Below are 15,468 nucleotides of genomic sequence, written 5' to 3'. Positions count from 1 at the left end.
ACTGTAGGTGGTTTTGAGCCTCCCAATGTAGGTACTGGCAACTAAAGTCGGGTCCTCTGGAAGAGTAGCAAGTGCTCTTGACCACTGAGCCATCTTTCCAATCCTTTGCTCCCTTCACTGGACACAGATAAGAACTGATTTTCAGGCTTTCATGGGTCCCTTTCATGATGATGATGAGGAGAATGAAAAGAGAGGAGGGAGAGGAGGAGAAGGAGGAGGAGGGTAGAGAGGAGGAGGAAAAAGAAAAAGGAATGACTGAAGTTTTTGGTTTTTCTTTCTTAAGTATTTTCTACCAAGGTCCAAGCAGGGTTTAGGAGAACTTTCAGTAAAATACCTGAAAAGGCACAGTGCTGCAAGCAAGAAAAGGAGAGGGGAGGGGCCCCAGTAAGTTGACACTAGAGGGCGCTGCTGCAGTTTGTCCCACCAAGGGCCTACTAGTATGTCACAGAAGGAGCAAGGTTTGAGATAAGAAGTGGGGCAAGATGAAATTCAAGAAGAACGAAGACCAAAGTGTGGACACTTTACCCTTTCTTAGAAATGGGAACAAAACACCCATAGAAGGAGTTACAGAGACAAAATTTGGAGCTGTGACGAAAGGATGGACCATCTAGTGATTGCCATATGCAGGGATCCATCCCATAATCAGCTTCCAAATGCTGACACCATTGCATACACTAGCAAGATTTTGCTGAAAGGACCCAGATGTAACTGTCTCTTGTGATACTATGCCGGGGCCTAGCAAACACAGAAGTGGATGATCACAGTCAGCTATTGGATGGGTCACACAGCCCCTAATGGAGGAGCTAGAGAAATTACCCAAGGAGCTAAAGGGAACTGCAACCCTATAGGTGGAACAACAATATGAACTAACCAGTACCCGGGAGCTCTTGTCTTTAGCTGCATATGTATCAAAAGATGGCCTAGTCGGCCATCACTGCAAAGAGAGGCCCATTGGACTTGCAAACTTTATATGCCCCAGTACAGGGGAATGCCAGGGCCAAAAAGGGGGAGTGGGTGGGTAGGGGATTGGGGGGGTGGGTATGGGGGACCTTTGGGATAGCATTGAAAATGTAAACGAGAAAATATCTAATTAAAAAAAAAAAGGAAAAAAAAAAGAAGTGGGGCAAGCTGGGTTGCTGAAGAGGACCTCTCCCCAAGACTGCCTTTCTATCGAGAGACTCTTGCTCATCCAGGGTGCCCTTCTTTATGATTGTCGACTTCACGTCAGGTTGCCTCTCCTGCACTTCTTGAGCAAGAGGAAGGTGCTCATGAGCTGTAATGGGAATTCTGTAATGGGAATTCAGTGTAGAGTTGATGGCCTAGATGAGACTAGAATATTCAAAAGAGATAACAGACCCACTATCCCCAGTGGTTTGTTTCCATGGAGACACAGCAGGAACAACTGAGTCCTCAGATCCTTTCTATTGCTATGGGCTCTCATGCCTGTGATCTTTCCTTGTCTTAGTGAAAACAGAAAGGAAGTTGCTTATAGAACTTAAATGTCAGTGTGGCTGGATCATCTGACTCATGTTTCACCATAGTTCCAGAGAAGTGTTAGCAAAGAAGAACATTTGATCCCAACATGTAATGAAAAAAATCACTCTCAAATTATCAGATTTGTTGAGATACAGTGAAGAACAGTAGTTGTCAGGGGCTAGGGGGAGGGAGAAGTGGAGAGTTAGTTATTCAGTTGGGGGGGCGGGGCGGGGAGAGATGAGCAATGCCGGAGATGGGTGGGGCGGGGGGGGGGGGATGCACAGTATTGGGATGCTTCAAACCACTGACTGTGCATTTTAACTAAGAAAGTGGTAACTTTTTATGTGCATTTTACCACAAAATAAATAAATGCAAAATTGAAGTGAAATAACTCAAGGGATAAAATCACTGTGAAAAATTGCTTTGGTCACCTCAAAGACCCCATGATCTGTGTTGGGGATGAACCAAGGTACACCAACTTCTCACCCTGTGACTCCAGGGGAAAACATTTGTCAAGTCCAAGTCGATTTGCATGATGTTCATAGCAAGATATATCTGCATGCTTCCAAAGTATATGCATAGCCAGGCCACACACTTGATATCCACCTTTGGAATTCAAAGTGATCTACAAGATTTTCCCAATTAGAACTCTAGCTGCCCTGTTTCCTATTCGTGGTTTTAGCAAGACTTGCAAGCTCAAAGAATGAAAGGTGACTACATTTGCTTATAATCCATCAAATACACAGGGCAGAGTATAATCCTGATGTATTCTTGGAGATGATAAGAATGAGCTTTGACATCAGCTATAAATTTAAATCCTGGATCCACCTTTACTCTAGGGCATGGCAGATAGCTTATAATTTAGTTGATGCCCATTGTTTGTGATCCCATAGTCACAAATTTACCTCCTCATTAACATTTCTTTGCAATCCCCAAATCAGCATGCATAGTGTTTTCATGGTCATTAACAGGACAAAGCCAAGGCCAAATATTCGGCCTTTATACTTGAGATCATATCAAATGGTCTAATTGGTACTATGTTTTCACATTTGGTAGGTTATTTTGTTTGTTTGTTGGGTTGGTTACTTGGGGTTTTTTGCAGGTGCTTTATTGTTCAAAGTGCTGTGGAGAATTGTGATGTATCTAATTTTCCCAAGGGCAAGAAGGCTGCTGTTTGTTTTTTGGAGAAAATATGTATGTTAGATACTCTTTAGTCAGGTGTGCCTTTAGCTCAATGCACTTTATACAGTGGATTAGTGAATCCATGATATACTTTAAAAAGTGTTCTTAAACAGAAATCCCCATGAACCAAGGTAATGAAACAATCAGTGATGAAGCTTGTGGGCTCCCAGCTTTTCCTCCCTGGGAAGAGTAGAGTGACACTCATTCATTCAGTGTTTGCTACAGTGTTTTAGAGCTCAGCTTCTATAAACAAAGAAAATCCACCTTACTTTGCCAAAAATGCCCTTATACTTACAAGCACACTTGTCTGTCTGTGCTGTGGCAGGGTGCATAGATGCTTAAAGATTGGCCCCCTATTTTTCATAGACAGGGGAGGAATACATTTTATTATGGTCCCATTAAAGCTAGACAGGCACATGTGGCATAATACAACTAGCGAAATGTGAAAGGAGCCATGCACATCACAGACAGGTAGAAGCAAGTGTTTTTGTGTAAGTGTCTATCTCAAACCTCCCTCCTCTCTGCTACCAACACCAGGTAGGCACAGGTCACTATAGCCCCTTCCTCACCTAGCTTCTGCCTGCCCACATAAAAGATGCTCTGTGAGTGGAGAATGAAACTGGGGTGTGTATAGTATTTTAATACCCAGAATGTATGAGGACCCTCTTCAGCCACCAAACATAAAGAACATTGAAGGAAGCATGGGGAAAAGATTGAAATAGATACTTGTCCAGAGAAGAGATACAGACGTCACATAAACAACTGAAAAGATGATCAGTCATTAGTCATAGGCTGACACAAGTCAAAACCTCAGGATGATTCCACTTTATGCAGACACTAAAATGGTTATCATTTTTTTTGAAAGTGGAATATAACAAGTGCTAGTATAGATGTGGAGGAATTGGGACCTTTGGGAAAAGAAAAATAGTGTAGCCACTGTGGAACAGTTTCTTAGAAAATTTAACAGAATTTGGTTGTTCTTTAGAAAATTAAAAAAAAACATCATGCAATCTAGCAAGTCCACCACCAGGTATATAACCAAACAGCTAGAAGCACACATTCAAATAGCTACACAACAAAATGCACTGAAGCATTAATTAGAGCAATTAAAGGGTTAAAAAAAAGCCCAAGTTCCTTCAGCAGATGAATATGTGGATAAAATGAGTGCTGTGTGTGTTTGTGTATTTCTGTTCCTAGAATTCTTACCTAGACTATGCCTATTGCTGGTCCTCTAGCAGCCGGTTTGCAGTTTTGAGAACAAATGACATTATCACAGTGGGTACAGAAAAGAAAGGATGAATGCAATGCCTTGATCCTTTCTACAAGGTACTGAGCCACCCTAAACCACTCTTCTCAGGCTATCAGTAACAGCTCAGCACAATTTCCAACTCCAAGGTTGTCACTTTCAATAATAATGATAGTTGATTTGATAATTATGCAGTCTTATAGTTCTTGGTGCATTTTCATTCTCTGATAACCTTTAGTCATCACACTCACTTACTGGGGTTTTAGAGGAGTGCACAGAAATTCAGAAACAAGGGCTGCATGGCCTTGAAGCTGAAGGCTTAGCCTCTGCCATAACAAAGATTCAACATTAAACATCAATGCAATTCCCTTCTCTCACACTCTGGGCAAGCATCAACTTTGATTATCCTTGAGTAGCTATCTGCAAAGTGGAGGCTATTTTCCCCTTTTAAGGGAGAGCCACTGACTACCCTAACACAGACTGATAATCATATGAGGCTTAGAAACAGAAGTTACATTAAGGCTTGGGGACTTGTTCTTATTCATGAAGGCATATAATGTTCAACTTCCTCCTTAACTTTAGGGAACCAAACAGCTGGCGATACACAATAATTTTAAGTGTTCTTCTGCTCTATATTTCGTTAAGGGATTTAGGAAGGAAGCAGGCGAGGAGAAAGGAAAAGGCCACAGAGAGAAAGGGAGACTTTTGGGAGGTGGAGCGTAGGTTCTGTGGAACAGACTTAGAGCTGAAGATGAGAGCATAGTCTGAAGGTCACATGGGGCTCAGTGCATGAACTTGTCTGCCCGTGGGATCTGTGGGGACCCAGGATTCAGTTAGATAACAGGCCACTTGTTAGCATAGCCTTTGAAGGACCCTTTAGCAGTTCAGACCCTTCATTCTTAACTTGCCCATTTTTTTTTAAATTTTATTTTCAAATATTTGCCAAAGAAACTGGTCATTGGAAGTTTCTTTTTAGTTTTTATTTAAAACTTTTTATCTAATATATTCTGGTCATATTCCTTCCTCTCCAGGAATTTCTCCCAGAACCTCTCCACCTCCCTTCCCACCCTACTTCATGTTCCCTCATAGACCTTCTTCCTCCCTATCACAAAGATCCGGAGGAAGAAAAACAAAAACAAAAACAAGAGTAGAAACTAAAACAGATAAAAGAAAATCAATTAAACAATGACAAAAAAATAACAAAGCAAACAGTGCCCAGAGAAGCTGCTGCTGCTGCTGGTGTCTTTGAACCATGAGATAACCTAACTCCCCTGGCTATATACAGATGGCGGTAAGTTAAACATCATTTGCATACAAACAAACAAACTTGAGCCCAGAAGCTTAGCCATTGAAGGAAGCCACCGTATGGATTCTCCTATGTACATAGATGTGAATTTTGTCAGTATGGAAACTTTTGTCAAAGGGGGGACATGTACACAACTGTGTACACGTTCACTAGACGGTGTTTTGTTTACTTTGGGGTGAAGAATGTTGTGATAGATGTGGCTTATCTAGAAAGCACTTAAGCTGTTCTTCCCGTTCTTAGCCAATTCATTTCTCTTCTTTTCCATCCTGGGACTTGAACAGGTCTCATGCATACTAGCCAGGCTCCAACTATTGCCCCACATGCCCAGCCTCACCCTTCTATTTTGTATTTTCATGATAGGGTTTTACTGAGTGATCCAAGTTAGTTTTAAACTAGCTCTTTAGTCCAGGCAAACCTCAAACTTGACACCTTCTGGCCTAAGCCTCTGAAGTACTTAGATCATGGGTCTGTTTTACCGACTTTACCGTGGACCTTTCCATTAGGACAATAAATAGCTGGTAGATAATGTCCTTAGTGAACTGGAAAGTATTTTCTAACTAAACATTTAGTCTAATATTATACATTTTAAAATAGCAAGCGTTGAGATGAGAGGAAGCACATAAGAGCTTAGAAAAGCAGGACAGCGTGAGTGGCTGGAGTCATGCGTGCCTGCCAAAGAGCAACCCAGTTATTTTTCTTAATTTCTTCAAATTCTGGGGCTCAGCAGTTAAGAATGCTTACTGCTCCTGTAGAAGACCAGAGCTCAGTTCCCAGCACCCATGTCAGTCAGCTTATAACTGCCCATAATTTTGGCTCCAGGGACTCTGACTCCCTCTTCTGGCCTCTGTACGCATCTATATATACATAAATAGTGTGCATAAACTTATACATATACACCTAAATAAAAAATAATAATAAATCTTTATAATTTTTTTCTTCAAATGTTAACTTAGGGGCTGTAGAGATGGCTCAAAGTCCTAATCCCTGAGCCTACACGGTGGTTCATAATCTATAACTCTAGTTTCAGGGAATCAAGTACCCTCTTTCTGGCCTCTGTGGGCATTGATATATACTTGGTGCACAGGCATTCATTCAGGCAAAACATTCATGTACATAAAATGAAAAAAATTAAGCTAGTGTTAAAAAATATCTGGCTTCAAGTATGAACGTTTTTGTCTCATTCTCTTGACATGTCAGCGGTTACCCTAACCATCCTTAATCTAGGATCCATGCACCTTAGCCATTAATGTCTGGAGAAAACCACAACTGCCTGGATGAACAGAAGGGAATCTTCCTGCTCTTCTCCCGGTGCTCCTGAAACCCTCTCATCGTCATTTCTCTCACCACTGATCAGACAGCTAGGCACGTGAGGTGTGGACACAGTATGCATTTACTCAACAACGTAAGGCAGCCAGATCTTCTTCCAGGGGTGTGGAGGAAACAGAGTCTTAGAGGCTCCATCTCAGATGCTGGAGAAGACACAATGGGCAAGGAGTCAGCTTCACAGTCAGCAGTAAAGTCTTGAAAGACACACAGGCCAAGAGCTTATTCGTTCTGTCATTATTGGTGTTTTTTGTTATCACTGTTGTAATGTGCTATGTGCCAGTGTATACGCCTGATTCTGCAAGTGTGTGCACCTGGATAAGTGTACATTTTGTAGATGTGAGCAGGCCAGAGAACAAACTCAAATGTCTTCCTCTATTCATCTCTGTTTTATGTTTTGAGACAAGATCTCTCACTGAACTGAAGCTTACGAATTGGCTGGCTAGTCTAGGTGGCCAATGAGACATGCGGATGCTCCTGCCTCTGTCTCCCAGTGCAGAGAGTATAGGCACACACAGCCATGCCCATGTTTTTACATGGTTACTAGAGATCCAAACTCAAGTTCTTATACCTGTGCAGCAAGTAATTCACCCATGGATGCCTCTCCTCAGCCCCATTGTTGATTTTTCTCCCTTAGATTTATTTAATTGTACATGTGTGTGCTTTGTGTGCATGCATGTCTGTACACCACTTACACACAACACTCACAGAAGCCAGAAAAAGGACACCACATTTCCTTGAACTGAATTTATAAGTGGTTCTAAGACATCAGAGGGTTCTGGGAACTGAAGCCAGACCAGCAAGTTCTCTTAATCACTGAGGCATCTCTCCAAACCCCAGTATTGATGTTTTGATAGAAGTGTCCTTGCTTCGGGTGTGATCTCAGCATTGTAGGAAATTTAGCAGCATCCTTGGCCTCCACCCACTGGATGCCACCACCAGCTCCCCCACCCCACCTCCATGCACACATCCTTGACAGCCAAAAAACATGTCTATAGATATTTAGACATTTTGGGGGGGTCAGGGGAGAGTCATTAATACCCAGTTTAGAAGCAGTGGACTAAACAGTGTAAGAAAGCCTGATTCTGACCAATAGGATAGTGGAGGTAATTCACTCTTAGCATGACCCCTGAGCAAAAAGTAAAAGTAAGGTTGTGTCCCAGGAAGAGGAAGGCCCCAGGCTGGAAGTAAAGGTGTCATCTTGAATAGACTTGGACCTGAAGAGTCCAGTAGCGGTGTTGGAGAAAGGACTATAGTGTTACAGTGAGGACTGTGCCCTTGTATTTGCAGGAAGAGGTGTTTCTGAGAGGCTCAGGAACATGGGGGCCTATCTCAGTTATATGCAGGCAAGATGGTTTTCCCCTTGCATAGAAATTGCTGATAGAAGATCAAAGGTCAGAGCAGTGAGTCCAGAAGCAGTCATAGCTAGAGCTGAGGAGCCAAGCTGGTCTGAGAGGGGTGGCTAGACATGAGGGAGTAAATATCCTGCAAACATGTTCTCAGTCTTCAGAGCCTACATCTGTCAGGATTTGTTGTTGAACTTTAGCACTAGCACGAGCAATAAATGAGATTCATCTTTGAAAACATCTGAAATGAGCTCGCGCTTCTAAATTCGACTCCAGTCCTGCAGGAGTCTGAGCATGATGGAGATGTTTGGGGATTCCACCGCTGTTTCCCCAGTTGTGTTCTGAGCAAACCAATTAAAGTTCTAATGTGCATCTCCAGGGGAGAAGAGCCATGCAGGGGAGGTGAGTTTCTCCTAGACATCACTTCATGACACTTTCTCCTACTTCTTGGATGATGAAGCTCTGACAAATTAGGAGCAAAATAAGCAGTCCGACCTTCAGAAGTACTGTGTCCCCATAGCTACAATGGAACCCAATTGTCTCCTAGGTCCTCTCTGAGCATGTACTTTTCATAAATCTCACCATGTCCCCCAAAGTCTGGCCATGTCTTCCCAGCGTCTGCCTGCCTATGGAGACTTTCCTGTGGGCTGCAGATCTCACCGCCCCAGGTTGAGGATGAGCCAAGGCTCTAAGCTTCTTGGAGAATGGGAAGCAAGAGGCCTGTGCTCTGTCTGGTGAGTCCTGAGTTAGGATGAGTTTTCCCTAAGCCTTCACAGCGCTGGCTCACATCGGCGATTTCAGAGATTACAGTTTAAGAGTTCCTCCCTGTGCCTTGCAGAATCATTTTTTCTTTCTTCTTAAACCTGTCTGTCTCCCAGTATGTGAGTTATTTGGTCAGACTTACAGGCTCCTTTTCTAACACAGAGGCGTGATAATGGCCATGATGGTCAATAAAGGTGTCAGATGACTCTGAAGTATGCTGATGTTGAAAAAAATACCTCTATCTCAGGAAAGAATTGTAGTCACTCCTATTAATAGATACCATAAATAAGGAAGCTAATTTTTCACTGATTCATGGTCAGTATTGTAGTAGTAGTAGTAGTAGTAGTAGTAGTAGTAGTAGTAGTAGTAGTAGTATTTGAGTTTTTTTAGACGGGGTCTTAGAGCTTGCTACATAGTCCTAGCTGTCCTGGAGCTTGCTACTTAGACTGGGCTGGCCTCAAGCTCAGAGATCCACCTGCCCTTGCCTCTGCCTCTGGCTTCTAGCTTTCTATACTATTTTTAGACCACAAATTCCATTCTTAATTTTACTTTATTGTACATTGTGGCTGCTGTAACTCCAGCCATTCTGTGTACTTATCTTTTATACAAGACAAAGGGGGCAAGCAGCATCCTAGAGCAAGCCACAGAAGTCATACCCATGCCATCTGTTGGCCAGACTACAGCCAAATGGCCGTGTGGAGTTCCGGGTGGAAGGGTGTACAGAAATGGTGTTCCTGGGCAGATACACTGATATGTTCAGTAAAATTGTTGAGAAAAAGGGAAATAAGCAAGTGTGGCAGCTGAGACTGCTACAACATCCTGACATCATCAAGCCGTGGTATTGTGGTCGAGTGTTTCATGCGGAGAACATTTGTGCTCACCACAGTTCACTTTGAATTTATTGAGACATCCTATGTTGCTATATTATGGAGAACACCAAAAGAAAATATATTCTTCATTTCTGTAGTCAACAATACAGACATAATGAGAATGCACTACATGAAGGACTTTTGGTTCTTTTTCCCACCCATCTTTGCAATGGGTGAATCCCTAAAGACCAGAATAAGGGCATGAGGAAGCAGGTGTTCACAAGCAATATTCGGTGTGTGCATGCCTGCATGCATGTGCATGTGTGTATTTGTGTGTGTGTGTGTACACATGCGTGCATACATGCAGATTTACGTGCAGGTACGCATGCACATGTGTGCATGTCCTTATAGATGGCTAGAGGTCAACCCTGAGTGCCATTTTCAGGTTCCATCTACTTTCTTTTCAAAAACAAGTTCTTCTCATTTTACCTGGAATTTGCTGGCTTGGCAGACTGTCTGGTCAGTGAGCCCCAGGGACCATCCTATCTCAGACTCCCCCATCCTAGGATTATCAAGTGATACCCAACTTTTTATGAGAGTTCTGAGGGTCCAATGCAGATCCTTGACCAACCAAGCTATCTTGCTAGCCCCAGAATTTTCTTTTTAATGGCATGCTCTGGTGAATATGAAACTCTCCCACCCTGGTGCTTGGAGGGCTCATGGAATACTACACATTCAAACACTTCAGGCCTAAGTGCCACTCAGTAAATAAAGGTCATGGGTCCCTTTCTTCAAGTAGGCATTGAAGAGGGATGGATTCTAGGGCCAGGCAAGTGCATGTGCCTTGTTTTTGTTGAGTTCCTGCTAAAAGCAGATCTAGATAGAAAAGTGTTCCCACCTCAAAACATAAGCACTTTGGGTTCCTACCAGGGCTGTGGGCTCTCCCTGCCCAGGAGGCTCCTGGATAGCTGGATGGAGCTCAACAAATTCTCCCTTCTTTAGAAATTCCTGGATGTCTTGGGAGAAACAGGAAGCCTGTTGTGGCTGTTGAGAGAAAGCAGTGGGATCGCTGTAAAACTCTGAGATCGTGGAGAGTGGACCAATAGGATGACCCAATGGTTAGAAATGCACATCACAAGGCCCCACACCTGCCAAGTTAGAAATCAGTCTCTTCACAAGCCTCCCAGGTGAGGCCAGTGCAAGCTACAGGATGCAACCTGCTGCACTAAGCCAGGTGTTTCACAGCTGCAGAGGCGGCAGCTGCTGCTCCTGTTGCAGCTGCTATTTTATTTTATTTTATTTTATTTTATTTTATTTTTTATTTTATTTTGCATTCTTTTAACAGTGGACGATTTTCTCTCAAATGCAGTCATTAACACTAGCTCCCATCTCCACCCAGACAGAGATGTTGTCAAATGTGCAAGTCCATCAGACAAGCCCAGTCTTCACAACTGGGTGAGGCCTTGCTTTGTAGAATGAGTTTGCACACTGGGTAAAGCTCTTAGCATCCATCCAAGACAGACCGAAGCTGCTGCCAAGCTGCCTAGACCTCAAGTAATGTCTTAGATAAAAGTCTCCAGTAGCTTAATTCCTGAGCCAATTTACTGTGTTCCCATCACTTTTGTGCAGGCAAAGTGAACCCAGGATGACGTCACCCAGGCAGAATCACCAGACACACTTACCTAGGAACACCTAAGTAGAGCAAAACTTCTAGCACATTCAGCATAGTCACTTTTGAAGGACAATGCAATTAGCAGTGCTATCAACATGCCAATTGATTAATAGTCTGGTAATGATCATTACTGATGAAACTGTTATGTTTGTGTATTTACTTATAAAATGAATATGTGAACATGTTTGGGCTAAAATAAGCCTTGTGTGGGATTTTCTTGTGGTCCTGTCTAATTGAATTTTTGTAGTTTTGAAAAGTAGACTCCGTAGTTTCTCGTTTCCATTGTTTTGGTTGATGCTTGTTTTGGGCTGTCCTGTGACTTTATGGCAGGGGGTGACCAGAGAGAATGTGTGCAGCCTTTATTGACTGGGGACTCACAAGAACTGTCCCTCCCCCTAGCTAATGACCATCATTACACCTATCCCCACTAGAACTTCTAGCACCCAACCCTCCAGAGATGGAGAAACCAATATGACAGGCCCTCAACAGGCTTTATAAAGGGTTAGAAGTCAATGAGAAGCTAAGTCATCTTTCTCCTCAGAGCCCATTGGGTCACCTGCCTCAGGATAGGCAGTAACTTGGTAGATTGTTAATTGACATAAACTTAATTTGTTTTAAGAGTCAGCTGGCTAGGTAGAGTACTCAGTCCTCCATCAAAGAGTTGGTGGCCTTGGAAGAAAGTATTTTAGTCGGTTCTGTATATGAAGATTTATCGAGATACTAGGAGAAAGGATGGATTTCAGTGGTGATCATGAGGTGTGAGTTGTAACAGAAAATTGTAACAGGTGTGATTGTCCAGAAAAGAAAGAGCTATGTTACCAGAAAGCCATCACTGCCTCTGTAGACTCAATAAATATCTCCAGAGTTCTCTGTCAGTGCCCACCTCACCTTGGAATCCCTTTGTCCTCTAGTCTTCTGCTGTGCAGAGCTCCTTGCATCCCATCTCCCAGTGCAGACCCAGCCCAAGACCCAGGATCCTTCTCTGAGGGAATTTATGGTTAAGAAAAGCTAGTCAGTTTGGAACAGTCTGTTGAACTGAAGGAGTGCTGGGAGGAACCTTCAGCTCAATGGAAGTTTTACAAAGAGAAGAGAGCAGAGGTCAGAGGATTCTGGGATGAGAGAGATTGAGAAGCTGAGGAGAAAACACATGCCTTTATAATTTGGCATTCTCTCCTTAGAAGTTCAATTCATTTTAGTAGGACTATATTCTTGCAGCCGCTTTTTCTTGCTTGGGCTTATTAGACAGGTGGTTCCCAGATTCTGTCTCACTCTACACTACCAGTATTGCTACAAGTTCTAACATGAAAGAAAGGCCATTGTATTAGTCAGGGTTCTCAAAATGAGCAGAACTGATAGAATGAATGGTACGTGTGTGTGTGTGTGTGTGTGTGTGTGTGTGTGTGTGGTGTGTGTGTGTAGACCAGATTTATTAAAATTATAGGATTATAGGCCGTGGTCCCAGGAGAATCCAACAATGGTTGTTTCCTCTTAGATAGGCCAAGAATCCAGTGGTTGTGCAGTCCATGAAATGGGATGTCTCAGCAGTCACCATCTGGTGCTGGAGTTCCAGAGAAATCTTAGAGAGCTGAGCTGCTGGTTTCCATTCCACACGGGGATCCCAAAGAACTAGATTCTAATACCAGCCCAGCAAAGGAATGCCTCGGTGACAGGAGAGATTAACTTGCCAGTGAGAGAGAGCAAGCAGTCATAAAGCTTCCTTCTTCGGTGTCCTTCTATGGGATGCGCTATCAGAAGCTGTGACCCAGATTTAGGATAGGACTTCTTAACTCAAATGAGCAGTCAGGAATCTCTCTCGTGGCCATGCCCAGCTGCTTGAGTTTTCGTTGATTTCAGATGTAGTCAAACTGGCAGCCAAGATCAGCCATTATGGCTGTGAAACATCCAGAGTATTCCATCTTGATTAGGTCCGTCTGGGTAGTTCATCGCTGTGCATTTATGTCATATGTATCCACTTCTCATTTAGTCCTTGTGATCCTACGATGAACCTGAACACTTACATAATGTGCTTGGGAACCTTGTAGAAGGGAGATGGCAGAGCCAGGGCTAGAGGTTCACACCTATCCACCAAGCTGTGCAGGGTACAGAGAGGATTCTGCCCTGGAAAGATAGGAGCAGCCTCACCGCAGGCTTGGTTTGATGTACCACTAAAGAACGGCCCCTGGGAATGGCTGATGTGAAGATAATGAGCAGTGATTGACAGGAAGGTCAAAGGAGCTCCATGGTCTATCCTACCGACCATGGCAGGGGATTCATGTTAGCTGTTGTCTTACAATTGTGAAAATTTTAGGAATGACTAGAGCAAAGCTGCATTTTTTCTTTATTTTTACCTCCTCCCTTCCTCTTTGTTCTTCTATTACTGTTGAGACAGGGTTTCACTCTACAGCTGAAGCTAGCCTCAAGCTTCCAATCTTCCTTCCTCAGCCTCACAAGTTCAAGGGTTACAGGTGTGTGGCACTATGCGCGTCTTGGAAGATCTTCAAATAGTGTTCTGACTCAGGGGTGAAGCTCAAGTGCCAAACTACAGACACTGGGTCCCTCTTCCTTACATCTGGCCGATGCCCAGTGAGGCATATGGTACAAGGACTCTCAGAAGACATTCCCAGATAGTGTGGTCGTCAGATGGCCAGATAGCCAGTCACTAATCTCAAGCTAATTTGTGATATGAGCTGTCACTTCTCAGGAGTGCTAGCCATCTGTGACCTGCCTACAAAACCCAGATCCATTCCATTCATTCAGGACGTGGCTCCCTGCCAGCCACCTCTAAGGAGAGATTACAGCAACCCAGACTTCCTTCCCAAAAACCAGCTAGTCAGCAACATGAAGTCTGTGGTTACCTTCAGGGCTAGATTCAGAGGATTATAGGCACATCGTGGTGAATGGCTCCCCTTATTTTACAAGTAAATGTGGCTTTCACATTTCTTAAAACCTTGTCATCTGCTTGTCCCTCTGACACTCATAACTTGGTTTCTAGAGATCCAAGTAGGCAGGGCTTTTACAGCTCTTCACCCTGGCATTCCTGGGACATTGGTTCATATCCACCACTCCTAATGCCAAGGACTGAAAGGAAGCCTGCGGAGGGCAATATGGAGTGTGAGCATTTGATATTATTAGAGCCCGGTCTCTGACTCCAGCTCATGAGATATCCGTGTTGTTTCACAAGAGCTGCTCTGTGGGAGATCTTGGAAGCATCTTCCATGGTGTCTGAGCCTCTAGGGATTTCTTTCCTCTTCTATAAAATAGCACACCTTGAATTATTAGCACCCTGTCTGGCTGATATCTGTGTGTCTGTCTTTGGGGGTGGATATATGTATCTGTTTATGTGGGTATATACATATATGTGCATATATGAAGCTAGGGGTCAACTGTGGGTATCTTTTTTTTTTTTTTTTTTTTTTTTTTTTTGGTCACACTCCAACTTGCTTTTGAAGACAGGGTCTCTCACTGAGCCTGGAACTTACTAATTTCTAGGCTAGCTGGCCAGGGAGATCCAGAGATCTACTTATCTCCCTAACCCCACTCTGGGATATAGATGCATGCTATTCCACTGCTTTCTACACTGACACAGGGGATCCAAACTTAGGTCCTTGTTCTCGTCACTGACTGAGCCACACTCCAGGCCCTTTCCTGTCAGTTTTTAGTCCTGTTTACTTTTCATGTGACCTGATGGTGATGGTACTAGTTAGAAAATGGGTTCTTTTCTTCATCAGTTAAGTTAAAATACAGGAAGACATCACAATGCATAGATGTGTATAGGCAAACACGCATTACAGACTTCTCAGGTCAACAAGGGTTCAGGGTATTCTACCTAGAGAGTCTCCTCTTTCCTGTTTCTACCGCTGTAAAGTGTCTGTGTGTCACTTCTGTAGGAAGGACATGGTCTTTGTCTCTGTCCAGGAGCACAGCCATATCTAAGGACCAGAGGATTGGGGAGTTTGCTGTGAGACTGAGTCTAATAGGATGGTAGAAGCTACACTCATAAAGCTTCACCCACATGACTGCCCTCTACCCTCTGGAAGCACTGACACACATAAACTCACAGGGGCACACATACACACATAAACATATAACAAATATTTAAATTAAAAATCAAGTTACACCATTTGTCTTCCCTTTCCTTCCTCCAATATGTAATATATATATACACACACACATATATATACATATATATTAATTCACAGAGAAGTAAAAAAAAAACTTCCTGCCTGCTGCTGGGAGAAAATTATTAAGCTGAGCCTGTTCTGTTTCTCCTTCTACATCCTAGGGGTGCATGGCCTCAGTAGAATATCTGCCTTCTTTTCTTAGGCAAAACTGGATGCTTGGTACTT

General features: G+C 43.3%; 1 protein-coding gene across 6 annotated transcripts in view; it reads left to right on the top strand.

Annotated features, from left to right (window-relative positions):
- The window catches only part of Prickle2 (prickle planar cell polarity protein 2), a 335,444-nt gene that overhangs the window by 264,526 nt on the left and 55,450 nt on the right, over positions 1-15,468 (top strand). The window lies entirely within an intron of this gene.

Source organism: Mus musculus, chromosome 6, assembly GCF_000001635.26.
Source record: "Mus musculus strain C57BL/6J chromosome 6, GRCm38.p6 C57BL/6J".
Lineage (NCBI taxonomy): Eukaryota > Metazoa > Chordata > Mammalia > Rodentia > Muridae > Mus > Mus musculus.
The sequence above is the reverse complement of the archived record's forward strand: the minus strand, read 5'-3'. Positions and strand labels throughout refer to the sequence as shown.